Source organism: Heterodontus francisci, chromosome 5 (genome assembly GCF_036365525.1).
Source record: "Heterodontus francisci isolate sHetFra1 chromosome 5, sHetFra1.hap1, whole genome shotgun sequence".
NCBI classification, from domain to species: domain Eukaryota; kingdom Metazoa; phylum Chordata; class Chondrichthyes; order Heterodontiformes; family Heterodontidae; genus Heterodontus; species Heterodontus francisci.
This window is the reverse complement of record NC_090375.1, coordinates 61,742,791-61,755,750: the sequence shown is the minus strand read 5'-3', so window position 1 is coordinate 61,755,750 and position 12,960 is coordinate 61,742,791. Positions and strand designations below refer to the sequence as shown.

Below are 12,960 nucleotides of genomic sequence, written 5' to 3'. Positions count from 1 at the left end.
CAGCACTTTGTGGCTGAGCAGGTGCAACCAATTGGGAGAAGAAGAGCCGGCGCCACTGTTGAGTGCCAAGAACTGGCCGAGCGGAGCGGAGCGAAGAAAGAAGTGGAAAATGCAGGCATCGATCCCGCTACCTCTCGCATGCAAAGCGAGCGCTCTACCACTTGAGCTAATTCCCCAGTGTTGTTGGGGTTGTTAGCCTAGCTTGTTTGGCAGGAGCTCCTCAGCACCACCCTCAACTTGGTCCGTGAGCAGCAGGGAAATCCTGCTTCGGCTTGGCCGGCTGCCTCAAGGCATTCAATGCTTTGCTCCAATCAGCATGTGCGAGCACCAGCAGGCGAGCAGCTGCAGGACCGCAAGCCACAATAACCATGGACGAAGCCAAAAAGAGCCGGAGCTTGCGCAAGGCAAGCCAGCTGAGCGGAAACGAGCAGCCACCCCGAGCGTCAGGGTGCAGCCTAGAACCCTGTCTGACTGACACAAGATTTCTTTTGTTTTCTAGTGAGTGCTGAGCATACTCCTTCAAAGAACTCCCTGCTTGGGGCAGCTGACGCAAAAGGGTGCGTGAGGAAAGGCCACTCTGTAAGAGTCTGGCGCCATAGTATAGCGAGCGGCTGGAAACTGTGTAAAAGCCCTGGGGCTGTGGCAGCGGAGAATGATGGTGATGAAATGTAAATGTACATTGTAAATATAAGCTAGTTCGGCAAGTGTAGTGAGGCAGCTGATGTAGTGTATTGAAAGTAAGGGATGTGCATTGCACTTTATCGGAGGTGAAATTTGAAGAGTTGTGTAATGTTGTGTCGGAAGTGTATTTTTGAGGTACAGGGCTGTGTGCTGAGCAGCAGGTGCAAGTGCAGAAGTGAAAGAACTGTGTGCGGGCTGTTATGAGAGAGGAAAAGGGGGTTGGTGCGCCTTGTTTGCAAGATCCGAGCGCGTTGTGTACTTGTGAAATTTAGAGTGCTGCCTCGAGCAAATTGTGGCATTGTGCAGACGTAGTGGAAAAAGGCCGTTGTTCCTTCGAGCCGGAATTGAACTAGCGACCTAAGGATGTCAGTGTTTTGATTTTCCTCTACAGTCCTCCGCTCTACCAGCTGAGCTATCGAAGGGGCAGGAGTTGTGGCACATGCAGCTGATTTAGTGCCATGCACTTTTGGCCACTCAGGGCCTTGTGCGCCTATTGATGGCGCAGCACTGTGGCACCGTGAGCCGCCAGCTGCTCCCCGCAGCTTGTGCGAGTAGTGTAATGGATAAGGCTTCCGTCTGTGGATCGCAAGCTGATAGCGTGCACTCCTTCCTGGCTGGCAGATTTATGCAAACTTTGCATTATGACTCGGGACACCAGGCAAGCCGACTTACTTGGGCGCGCCACCTTTGGCGTCGCTTTCTCAAGTCCCTTCTCAGCGCAGTAGGCACTCTCATTATCTGAAAGTCCTGACTTGGCAATGCCAAGTGACGCACACCACGATAAGCATCAATTGCTGCGAGAGGAACTTCAACGCGGTGAAAGCCTCACTTTGGTCTGTCCGAATTTTGCTGGTCTTCCGGTGCGAGGAGCTGTCGATGACCGAGCGTTGCCGATTGGCACATTCCAAGGTCCAGGACTATGTCCCGAGGGACGCACTGAAGCTTGGCAGGTGTCCCTCCTAGTTGACCTGCGGCCTGCAAGGAAATCCTGCTTCCGGTTGGCCGCCTGCGAGAACATATTCAATGCTTTGCTCCAGTCAGCATGTCTGAGCACCAGCAGGCGAGCAGCTGCAGGACCGCAAGCCAGAAAAATGATGAAAGAAGCCGAAAAGAGCTGGAGCTGACGGAAGGCAAGCGAAGTGAGCGGAAACTAGCAACCGCCACCAGTGTGAAGGAGCAGCCGAGAAGCCCGTGTGACTGACAGGAGGCTTCTTTTTCTTCCAAGGAAGTACTGAGTGTTTGGAAGAGTTACTGCTCCACGGAGCTGCTTGTACGCACCACAGAATGTCGCACGTGAAATGCTGGCAAGTACAGTGAGGCACCTCTTGTAGTGTAATGAGAGAAACTGATCTGTATTGCACTTGATGTCATGTCAAATTTCAACTGTTATGTAATGTATGCTTGCAAATTTTATCAAAAAAGTCTCTTTTTGGAAAGAAAAAGCAACGGTCTGCTGGCGCACAGAAGCAGCTGCACATGTGAAACAGCTGTGTGCAGGGTGTTTTCAGAGAGCAAAGGAGACATTCTGCGCATTGGCGACAACATGTTCCTTCAAAGCAACCTGTCAAGTTAAGAGCACTGGCTTCGGCTAATTGCTGCTTACTCCAAAATGGCAGCTGCACCTTTGAGCTGGAATTGCGGCAGAAACCTAAGGATAACCTTGCTTTGCATGCTCGTGTACTTCACCACTGTTCAAGCTCAAGCATGGAAGGGAAGCAGTGAAGGTGATTCTCTTTGCTGATTGATCACCAAGCGACTCTGACCATTCCCACCCGTGGAGCTGCAAACACTGCAGCTGTGCAGACTGTGAGCTGCAAGTGCAAATGTACCTTTGGGGCCAGTGGCGCAATGGATAACGTGTCTGACTACGGATCAGAAGATTGTAGGTTCGGCTCCTACCTGGCTCGTGCTGTTTTTGTACAAACTATGCATTGTGACTTTCTGCGCTTGCGAGCTGGCCGTGCTGCCTGATTCCTTGCAGGGCAAGTGCCTTCATAGCGGCGTAGGCATTTTTCACTCTCAAAATGCGAAGCTCCTCAATGCAATCCGCACTCAAAGTATGCAATGCTGCAAAGCCTTTTCTTTTCCCCTTCACTCAACTCAGCTTTCCAAGGTGGAAAAGTCAAGAAGCCTTGCTTGCCACAGCACAAGAAAGGATATGAAGCCTCTTCAGCACTTTGTGGCTGAGCAGGTGCAACCAATTGGGAGAAGAAGAGCCGGCGCCACTGTTGAGTGCCAAGAACTGGCCGAGCGGAGCGGAGCGAAGAAAGAAGTGGAAAATGCAGGCATCGATCCCGCTACCTCTCGCATGCAAAGCGAGCACTCTACCACTTGAGCTAATTCCCCAGTGTTGTTGGGGTTGTTAGCATAGCTTGTTTGGCAGGAGCTCCTCAGCACCACCCTCAACTTGGTCCGTGAGCAGCAGGGAAATCCTGCTTCGGCTTGGCCGGCTGCCTCAAGGCATTCAATGCTTTGCTCCAATCAGCATGTGCGAGCTCCAGCAGGCGAGCAGCTGCAGGACCGCAAGCCACAATAACCATGGACGAAGCCAAAAAGAGCCGGAGCTTGCGCAAGGCAAGCCAGCTGAGCGGAAACGAGCAGCCACCCCAAGCGTCAGGGTGCAGCCTAGAACCCTGTCTGACTGACACAAGATTTCTTTTGTTTTCTAGTGAGTGCTGAGCATACTACTTCAAAGAACTCCCTGCTTGGGGCAGCTGACGCAAAAGGGTGCGTGAGGAAAGGCCACTCTGTAAGAGTCTGGCGCCATAGTATAGCGAGCGGCTGGAAACTGTGTAAAAGCCCTGGGGCTGTGGCAGCGGAGAATGTTGGTGATGAAATGTAAATGTACATTGTAAATATAAGCTAGTTCGGCAAGTGTAGTGAGGCAGCTGATGTAGTGTATTGAAAGTAAGGGATGTGCATTGCACTTTATCGGAGGTGACATTTGAAGAGTTGTGTAATGTTGTGTCGGAAGTGTATTTTTGAGGTACAGGGCTGTGTGCTGAGCAGCAGGTGCAAGTGCAGAAGTGAAAGAACTGTGTGCGGGCTGTTATGAGAGAGGAAAAGGGGGTTGGTGCGCCTTGTTCGCAAGATCCGAGCGCGTTGTGTACTTGTGAAATTTAGAGTGCTGCCTCGAGCAAATTGTGGCATTGTGCAGACGTAGTGGAAAAAGGCCGGTGTTCCTTCGAGCCGGAATTGAACCAGCGACCTAAGGATGTCAGTGTTTTGATTTTCCTCTACAGTCCTCCGCTCTACCAGCTGAGCTATCGAAGGGGCAGGAGTTGTGGCACATGCAGCTGATTTAGTGCCATGCACTTTTGGCCACTCAGGGCCTTGTGCGCCTATTGATGGCGCAGCACTGTGGCACCGTGAGCCGCCAGCTGCTCCCCGCAGCTTGTGCGAGTAGTGTAATGGATAAGGCTTCCGTCTGTGGATCGCAAGCTGATAGCGTGCACTCCTTCCTGGCTGGCAGATTTATGCAAACTTTGCATTATGACTCGGGACACCAGGCAAGCTGACTTACTTGGGCGCGCCACCTTTGGCGTCGCTTTCTCAAGTCCCTTCTCAGCGCAGTAGGCACTCTCATTATCTGAAAGTCCTGACTTGGCAATGCCAAGTGACGCACACCACGATAAGCATCAACTGCTGCGAGAGGAACTTCAACGCGGTGAAAGCCGCACTTTGGTCTGTCCGAATTTTGCTGGTCTTCCGGTGCGAGGAGCTGTCGATGACCGAGCGTTGCCGATTGGCACATTCCAAGGTCCAGGACTATGTCCCGAGGGACGCACTGAAGCTTGGCAGGTGTCCCTCCTAGTTGACCTGCGGCCTGCAAGGAAATCCTGCTTCCGGTTGGCCGCCTGCGAGAACATATTCAATGCTTTGCTCCAGTCAGCATGTCTGAGCACCAGCAGGCGAGCAGCTGCAGGACCGCAAGCCAGAAAAATGATGAAAGAAGCCGAAAAGAGCTGGAGCTTGCGCAAGGCAAGCCAGCTGAGCGGACACGAGCAGCCACCCCGAGCGTCAGGGTGCAGCCTAGAACCCTGTCTGACTGACACAAGATTTCTTTTGTTTTCTAGTGAGTGCTGAGCATACTACTTCAAAGAACTCCCTGCTTGGAGCAGCTGACGCTAAAGGGTGCGTGAGGAAATGCCACTCTGTGAGAGTCTGGCGCCATAGTATAGCGAGCGGCTGGAAACTGTGTAAAAGCCCTGGGGCTGTGGCAGCGGAGAATGTTGGTGATGAAATGTAAATGTACATTGTAAATATAAGCTAGTTCGGCAAGTGTAGTGAGGCAGCTGATGTAGTGTATTGAAAGTAAGGGATGTGCATTGCACTTTATCGGAGGTGAAATTTGAAGAGTTGTGTAATGTTGTGTCGGAAGTGTATTTTTGAGGTACAGGGCTGTGTGCTGAGCAGCAGGTGCAAGTGCAGAAGTGAAAGAACTGTGTGCGGGCTGTTATGAGAGAGGAAAAGGGGGTTGGTGCGACTTGTTCGCGAGATCCGAGCGCGTTGTGTACTTGTGAAATTTAGAGTGCTGCCTCGAGCAAATTGTGGCATTGTGCAGACGTAGTGGAAAAAGGCCGTTGTTCCTTCGAGCCTGAATTGAACCAGCGACCTAAGGATGTCAGTGTTTTGATTTTTCTTTACAGTCCTTTGCTCTACCAGCTGAGCTATCGAAGGGGCAGGAGTTGTGGCACATGCAGCTGATTTAGTGCCATGCACCTTTGGCCACTCAGGGCCTTGTGCGCCTATTGATGGCGCAGCACTGTGGCACCGTGAGCCGCCAGCTGCTCCCCGCAGCTTGTGCGAGTAGTGTAATGGATAAGGCTTCCGTCTGTGGATCGCAAGCTGATAGCGTGCACTCCTTCCTGGCTGGCAGATTTATGCAAACTTTGCATTATGACTCGGGACACCAGGCAAGCTGACTTACTTGGGCGCGCCACCTTTGGCGTCGCTTTCTCAAGTCCCTTCTCAGCGCAGTAGGCACTCTCATTATCTGAAAGTCCTGACTTGGCAATGCCAAGTGACGCACACCACGATAAGCATCAACTGCTGCGAGAGGAACTTCAACGCGGTGAAAGCCGCACTTTGGTCTGTCCGAATTTTGCTGGTCTTCCGGTGCGAGGAGCTGTCGACGACCGAGCGTTGCCGATTGGCACATTCCAAGGTCCAGGACTATGTCCCGAGGGACGCACTGAAGCTTGGCAGGTGTCCCTCCTAGTTGACCTGCGGCCTGCAAGGAAATCCTGCTTCCGGTTGGCCGCCTGCGAGAACATATTCAATGCTTTGCTCCAGTTAGCATGTCTGAGCACCAGCAGGCGAGCAGCTGCAGGACCGCAAGCCAGAAAAATGATGAAAGAAGCCGAAAAGAGCTGGAGCTGACGGAAGGCAAGCGAAGTGAGCGGAAACTAGCAACCGCCACCAGTGTGAAGGAGCAGCCGAGAAGCCCGTGTGACTGACAGGAGGCTTCTTTTTCTTCCAAGGAAGTACTGAGTGTTTGGAAGAGTTACTGCTCCACGGAGCTGCTTGTACGCACCACAGAATGTCGCACGTGAAATGCTGGCAAGTACAGTGAGGCACCTCTTGTAGTGTAATGAGAGAAACTGATCTGTATTGCACTTGATGTCATGTCAAATTTCAACTGTTATGTAATGTATGCTTGCAAATTTTATCAAAAAAGTCTCTTTTTGGAAAGAAAAAGCAACGGTCTGCTGGCGCACAGAAGCAGCTGCACATGTAAAACAGCTGTGTGCAGGGTGTTTTCAGAGAGCAAAGGAGACATTCTGCGCATTGGCGACAACATGTTCCTTCAAAGCAACCTGTCAAGTTAAGAGCAATGGCTTCGGCTAATTGCTGCTTACTCCAAAATGGCAGCTGCACCTTTGAGCTGGAATTGCGGCAGAAACCTAAGGATAACCTTGCTTTGCATGCTCGTGTACTTCACCACTGTTCAAGCTCAAGCATGGAAGGGAAGCAGTGAAGGTGATTCTCTTTGCTGATTGATCACCAAGCGACTCTGACCATTCCCACCCGTGGAGCTGCAAACACTGCAGCTGTGCAGACTGTGAGCTGCAAGTGCAAATGTACCTTTGGGGCCAGTGGCGCAATGGATAACGTGTCTGACTACGGATCAGAAGATTGTAGGTTCGACTCCTACCTGGCTCGTGCTGTTTTTGTACAAACTATGCATTGTGACTTTCTGCGCTTGCGAGCTGGCCGTGCTGCCTGATTCCTTGCAGGGCAAGTGCCTTCATAGCGGCGTAGGCATTTTTCACTCTCAAAATGCGAAGCTCCTCAATGCAATCCGCACTCAAAGTATGCAATGCTGCAAAGCCTTTTCTTTTCCCCTTCACTCAACTCAGCTTTCCAAGGTGGAAAAGTCAAGAAGCCTTGCTTGCCACAGCACAAGAAAGGATATGAAGCCTTTTCAGCACTTTGTGGCTGAGCAGGTGCAACCAATTGGGAGAAGAAGAGCCGGCGCCACTGTTGAGTGCCAAGAACTGGCCGAGCGGAGCGGAGCTAAGAAAGAAGTGGAGAATGCAGGCATCGATCCCACTACCTCTCGCATGCAAAGCGAGCGCTCTACCACTTGAGCTAATTCCCCAGTGTTGTTGGGGTTGTTAGCCTAGCTTGTTTGGCAGGAGCTCCTCAGCACCACCCTCAACTTGGTCCGTGAGCAGCAGGGAAATCCTGCTTCGGCTTGGCCGGCTGCCTCAAGGCATTCAATGCTTTGCTCCAATCAGCATGTGCGAGCACCAGCAGGCGAGCAGCTGCAGGACCGCAAGCCACAATAACCATGGACGAAGCCAAAAAGAGCCGGAGCTTGCGCAAGGCAAGCCAGCTGAGCGGAAACGAGCAGCCACCCCGAGCGTCAGGGTGCAGCCTAGAACCCTGTCTGACTGACACAAGATTTCTTTTGTTTTCTAGTGAGTGCTGAGCATACTACTTCAAAGAACTCCCTGCTTGGAGCAGCTGACGCAAAAGGGTGCGTGAGGAAAGGCCACTCTGTAAGAGTCTGGCGCCATAGTATAGCGAGCGGCTGGAAACTGTGTAAAAGCCCTGGGGCTGTGGCAGCGGAGAATGTTGGTGATGAAATGTAAATGTACATTGTAAATATAAGCTAGTTCGGCAAGTGTAGTGAGGCAGCTGATGTAGTGTATTGAAAGTAAGGGATGTGCATTGCACTTTATCGGAGGTGAAATTTGAAGAGTTGTGTAATGTTGTGTCGGAAGTGTATTTTTGAGGTACAGGGCTGTGTGCTGAGCAGCAGGTGCAAGTGCAGAAGTGAAAGAACTGTGTGCGGGCTGTTATGAGAGAGGAAAAGGGGGTTGGTGCGCCTTGTTTGCAAGATCCGAGCGCGTTGTGTCCTTGTGAAATTTAGAGTGCTGCCTCGAGCAAATTGTGGCATTGTGCAGACGTAGTGGAAAAAGGCCGTTGTTCCTTCGAGCCGGAATTGAACCAGCGACCTAAGGACGTCAGTGTTTTGATTTTCCTCTACAGTCCTCCGCTCTACCAGCTGAGCTATCGAAGGGGCAGGAGTTGTGGCACATGCAGCTGATTTAGTGCCATGCACTTTTGGCCACTCAGGGCCTTGTGCGCCTATTGATGGCGCAGCACTGTGACACCGTGAGCCGCCAGCTGCTCCCCGCAGCTTGTGCGAGTAGTGTAATGGATAAGGCTTCCGTCTGTGGATCGCAAGCTGATAGCGTGCACTCCTTCCTGGCTGGCAGATTTATGCAAACTTTGCATTATGACTCGGGACACCAGGCAAGCTGACTTACTTGGGCGCGCCACCTTTGGCGTCGCTTTCTCAAGTCCCTTCTCAGCGCAGTAGGCACTCTCATTATCTGAAAGTCCTGACTTGGCAATGCCAAGTGACGCACACCACGATAAGCATCAACTGCTGCGAGAGGAACTTCAACGCGGTGAAAGCCGCACTTTGGTCTGTCCGAATTTTGCTGGTCTTCCGGTGCGAGGAGCTGTCGACGACCGAGCGTTGCCGATTGGCACATTCCAAGGTCCAGGACTATGTCCCGAGGGACGCACTGAAGCTTGGCAGGTGTCCCTCCTAGTTGACCTGCGGCCTGCAAGGAAATCCTGCTTCCGGTTGGCCGCCTGCGAGAACATATTCAATGCTTTGCTCCAGTCAGCATGTCTGAGCACCAGCAGGCGAGCAGCTGCAGGACCGCAAGCCAGAAATATGATGAAAGAAGCCGAAAAGAGCTGGAGCTGACGGAAGGCAAGCGAAGTGAGCGGAAACTAGCAACCGCCACCAGTGTGAAGGAGCAGCCGAGAAGCCCGTGTGACTGACAGGAGGCTTCTTTTTCTTCCAAGGAAGTACTGAGTGTTTGGAAGAGTTACTGCTCCACGGAGCTGCTTGTACGCACCACAGAATGTCGCACGTGAAATGCTGGCAAGTACAGTGAGGCACCTCTTGTAATGAGAGAAACTGATCTGTATTGCACTTGATGTCATGTCAAATTTCAACTGTTATGTAATGTATGCTTGCAAATTTTATCAAAAAAGTCTCTTTTTGGAAAGAAAAAGCAACGGTCTGCTGGCGCACAGAAGCAGCTGCACATGTGAAACAGCTGTGTGCAGGGTGTTTTCAGAGAGCAAAGGAGACATTCTGCGCATTGGCGACAACATGTTCCTTCAAAGCAACCTGTCAAGTTAAGAGCACTGGCTTCGGCTAATTACTGCTTACTCCAAAATGGCAGCTGCACCTTTGAGCTGGAATTGCGGCAGAAACCTAAGGATAACCTTGCTTTGCATGCTCGTGTACTTCACCACTGTTCAAGCTCAAGCATGGAAGGGAAGCAGTGAAGGTGATTCTCTTTGCTGATTGATCACCAAGCGACTCTGACCATTCCCACCCGTGGAGCTGCAAACACTGCAGCTGTGCAGACTGTGAGCTGCAAGTGCAAATGTACCTTTGGGGCCAGTGGCGCAATGGATAACGTGTCTGACTACGGATCAGAAGATTGTAGGTTCGGCTGCTACCTGGCTCGTGCTGTTTTTGTACAATCTATGCATTGTGACTTTCTGCGCTTGCGAGCTGGCCGTGCTGCCTGATTCCTTGCAGGTCAAGTGCCTTCATAGCGGCGTAGGCATTTTTCACTCTCAAAATGCGAAGCTCCTCAATGCAATCCGCACTCAAAGTATGCAATGCTGCAAAGCCTTTTCTTTTCCCCTTCACTCAACTCAGCTTTCCAAGGTGGAAAAGTCAAGAAGCCTTGCTTGCCACAGCACAAGAAAGGATATGAAGCCTTTTCAGCACTTTGTGGCTGAGCAGGTGCAACCAATTGGGAGAAGAAGAGCCGGCGCCACTGTTGAGTGCCAAGAACTGGCCGAGCGGAGCGGAGCGAAGAAAGAAGTGGAAAATGCAGGCATCGATCCCGCTACCTCTCGCATGCAAAGCGAGCGCTCTACCACTTGAGCTAATTCCCCAGTGTTGTTGGGGTTGTTAGCCTAGCTTGTTTGGCAGGAGCTCCTCAGCACCACCCTCAACTTGGTCCGTGAGCAGCAGGGAAATCCTGCTTCGGCTTGGCCGGCTGCCTCAAGGCATTCAATGCTTTGCTCCAATCAGCATGTGCGAGCACCAGCAGGCGAGCAGCTGCAGGACCGCAAGCCACAATAACCATGGACGAAGCCAAAAAGAGCCGGAGCTTGCGCAAGGCAAGCCAGCTGAGCGGAAACGAGCAGCCACCCCGAGCGTCAGGGTGCAGCCTAGAACCCTGTCTGACTGACACAAGATTTCTTTTGTTTTCTAGTGAGTGCTGAGCATACTCCTTCAAAGAACTCCCTGCTTGGGGCAGCTGACGCAAAAGGGTGCGTGAGGAAAGGCCACTCTGTAAGAGTCTGGCGCCATAGTATAGCGAGCGGCTGGAAACTGTGTAAAAGCCCTGGGGCTGTGGCAGCGGAGAATGATGGTGATGAAATGTAAATGTACATTGTAAATATAAGCTAGTTCGGCAAGTGTAGTGAGGCAGCTGATGTAGTGTATTGAAAGTAAGGGATGTGCATTGCACTTTATCGGAGGTGAAATTTGAAGAGTTGTGTAATGTTGTGTCGGAAGTGTATTTTTGAGGTACAGGGCTGTGTGCTGAGCAGCAGGTGCAAGTGCAGAAGTGAAAGAACTGTGTGCGGGCTGTTATGAGAGAGGAAAAGGGGGTTGGTGCGCCTTGTTCGCAAGATCCGAGCGCGTTGTGTACTTGTGAAATTTAGAGTGCTGCCTCGAGCAAATTGTGGCATTGTGCAGACGTAGTGGAAAAAGGCCGCTGTTCCTTCGAGCCGGAATTGAACCAGCGACCTAAGGATGTCAGTGTTTTGATTTTCTTCTACAGTCCTCCGCTCTACCAGCTGAGCTATCGAAGGGGCAGGAGTTGTGGCACATGCAGCTGATTTAGTGCCATGCACTTTTGGCTACTCAGGGCCTTGTGCGCCTATTGATGGCGCAGCACTGTGGCACCGTGAGCCGCCAGCTGCTCCCCGCAGCTTGTGCGAATAGTGTAATGGATAAGGCTTCCGTCTGTGGATCGCAAGCTGATAGCGTGCACTCCTTCCTGGCTGGCAGATTTATGCAAACTTTGCATTATGACTCGGGACACCAGGCAAGCTGACTTACTTGGGCGCGCCACCTTTGGCGTCGCTTTCTCAAGTCCCTTCTCAGCGCAGTAGGCACTCTCATTATCTGAAAGTCCTGACTTGGCAATGCCAAGTGACGCACACCACGATAAGCATCAACTGCTGCGAGAGGAACTTCAACGCGGTGAAAGCCGCACTTTGGTCTGTCCGAATTTTGCTGGTCTTCCGGTGCGAGGAGCTGTCGACGACCGAGCGTTGCCGATTGGCACATTCCAAGGTCCAGGACTATGTCCCGAGGGACGCACTGAAGCTTGGCAGGTGTCCCTCCTAGTTGACCTGCGGCCTGCAAGGAAATCCTGCTTCCGGTTGGCCGCCTGCGAGAACATATTCAATGCTTTGCTCCAGTCAGCATGTCTGAGCACCAGCAGGCGAGCAGCTGCAGGACCGCAAGCCAGAAAAATGATGAAAGAAGCCGAAAAGAGCTGGAGCTGACGGAAGGCAAGCGAAGTGAGCGGAAACTAGCAACCGCCACCAGTGTGAAGGAGCAGCCGAGAAGCCTGTGTGACTGACAGGAGGCTTCTTTTTCTTCCAAGGAAGTACTGAGTGTTTGGAAGAGTTACTGCTCCACGGAGCTGCTTGTACGCACCACAGAATGTCGCACGTGAAATGCTGGCAAGTACAGTGAGGCACCTCTTGTAGTGTAATGAGAGAAACTGATCTGTATTGCACTTGATGTCATGTCAAATTTCAACTGTTATGTAATGTATGCTTGCAAATTTTATCAAAAAAGTCTCTTTTTGGAAAGAAAAAGCAACGGTCTGCTGGCGCACAGAAGCAGCTGCACATGTGAAACAGCTGTGTGCAGGGTGTTTTCAGAGAGCAAAGGAGACATTCTGCGCATTGGCGACAACATGTTCCTTCAAAGCAACCTGTCAAGTTAAGAGCACTGGCTTCGGCTAATTGCTGCTTACTCCAAAATGGCAGCTGCACCTTTGAGCTGGAATTGCGGCAGAAACCTAAGGATAACCTTGCTTTGCATGCTCGTGTACTTCACCACTGTTCAAGCTCAAGCATGGAAGGGAAGCAGTGAAGGTGATTCTCTTTGCTGATTGATCACCAAGCGACTCTGACCATTCCCACCCGTGGAGCTGCAAACACCGCAGCTGTGCAGACTGTGAGCTGCAAGTGCAAATGTACCTTTGGGGCCAGTGGCGCAATGGATAACGTGTCTGACTACGGATTAGAAGATTGTAGGTTCGACTCCTACCTGGCTCGTGCTGTTTTTGTACAAACTATGCATTGTGACTTTCTGCGCTTGCGAGCTGGCCGTGCTGCCTGATTCCTTGCAGGGCAAGTGCCTTCATAGCGGCGTAGGCATTTTTCACTCTCAAAATGCGAAGCTCCTCAATGCAATCCGCACTCAAAGTATGCAATGCTGCAAAGCCTTTTCTTTTCCCCTTCACTCAACTCAGCTTTCCAAGGTGGAAAAGTCAAGAAGCCTTGCTTGCCACAGCACAAGAAAGGATATGAAGCCTTTTCAGCACTTTGTGGCTGAGCAGGTGCAACCAATTGGGAGAAGAAGAGCCGGCGCCACTGTTGAGTGCCAAGAACTGGCCAAGCGGAGCGGAGCTAAGAAAGAAGCGGATAATGCAGGCATCGATCCCGCTACCTCTCGCATGCAAAGCGAGCGCT

The 12,960-nt window shown here is 51.7% G+C and overlaps 8 non-coding genes across 8 annotated transcripts; 3 read left to right on the top strand and 5 right to left on the bottom strand.

Moving 5' to 3' along the window:
- Positions 1 to 1,010: 1,010 nt before the first annotated feature.
- Positions 1,011 to 1,103, bottom strand: trnay-gua (transfer RNA tyrosine (anticodon GUA)). The gene is made up of 2 exons: positions 1,067 to 1,103; positions 1,011 to 1,046 (listed from the first exon to the last, which is right to left on the bottom strand). It is a non-coding gene; the product is annotated as a tRNA-Tyr (tRNA).
- Positions 1,104 to 2,515: 1,412 nt separating this feature from the next.
- On the top strand, positions 2,516 to 2,588 carry trnar-acg (transfer RNA arginine (anticodon ACG)). The gene has a single exon. It is a non-coding gene; the product is annotated as a tRNA-Arg (tRNA).
- A 1,273-nt stretch (positions 2,589 to 3,861) lies between these two features.
- Positions 3,862 to 3,954, bottom strand: trnay-gua (transfer RNA tyrosine (anticodon GUA)). Its single transcript has 2 exons — positions 3,918 to 3,954; positions 3,862 to 3,897 (listed from the first exon to the last, which is right to left on the bottom strand). It is a non-coding gene; the product is annotated as a tRNA-Tyr (tRNA).
- A 1,314-nt stretch (positions 3,955 to 5,268) lies between these two features.
- Positions 5,269 to 5,361, bottom strand: trnay-gua (transfer RNA tyrosine (anticodon GUA)). The gene is made up of 2 exons: positions 5,325 to 5,361; positions 5,269 to 5,304 (listed from the first exon to the last, which is right to left on the bottom strand). It is a non-coding gene; the product is annotated as a tRNA-Tyr (tRNA).
- A 1,412-nt stretch (positions 5,362 to 6,773) lies between these two features.
- trnar-acg (transfer RNA arginine (anticodon ACG)) lies at positions 6,774 to 6,846 on the top strand. The gene has a single exon. It is a non-coding gene; the product is annotated as a tRNA-Arg (tRNA).
- Positions 6,847 to 8,119: 1,273 nt separating this feature from the next.
- On the bottom strand, positions 8,120 to 8,212 carry trnay-gua (transfer RNA tyrosine (anticodon GUA)). Its single transcript has 2 exons — positions 8,176 to 8,212; positions 8,120 to 8,155 (listed from the first exon to the last, which is right to left on the bottom strand). It is a non-coding gene; the product is annotated as a tRNA-Tyr (tRNA).
- A 2,753-nt stretch (positions 8,213 to 10,965) lies between these two features.
- On the bottom strand, positions 10,966 to 11,058 carry trnay-gua (transfer RNA tyrosine (anticodon GUA)). Its single transcript has 2 exons — positions 11,022 to 11,058; positions 10,966 to 11,001 (listed from the first exon to the last, which is right to left on the bottom strand). It is a non-coding gene; the product is annotated as a tRNA-Tyr (tRNA).
- Positions 11,059 to 12,470: 1,412 nt separating this feature from the next.
- trnar-acg (transfer RNA arginine (anticodon ACG)) lies at positions 12,471 to 12,543 on the top strand. The gene has a single exon. It is a non-coding gene; the product is annotated as a tRNA-Arg (tRNA).
- Positions 12,544 to 12,960: the final 417 nt, after the last annotated feature.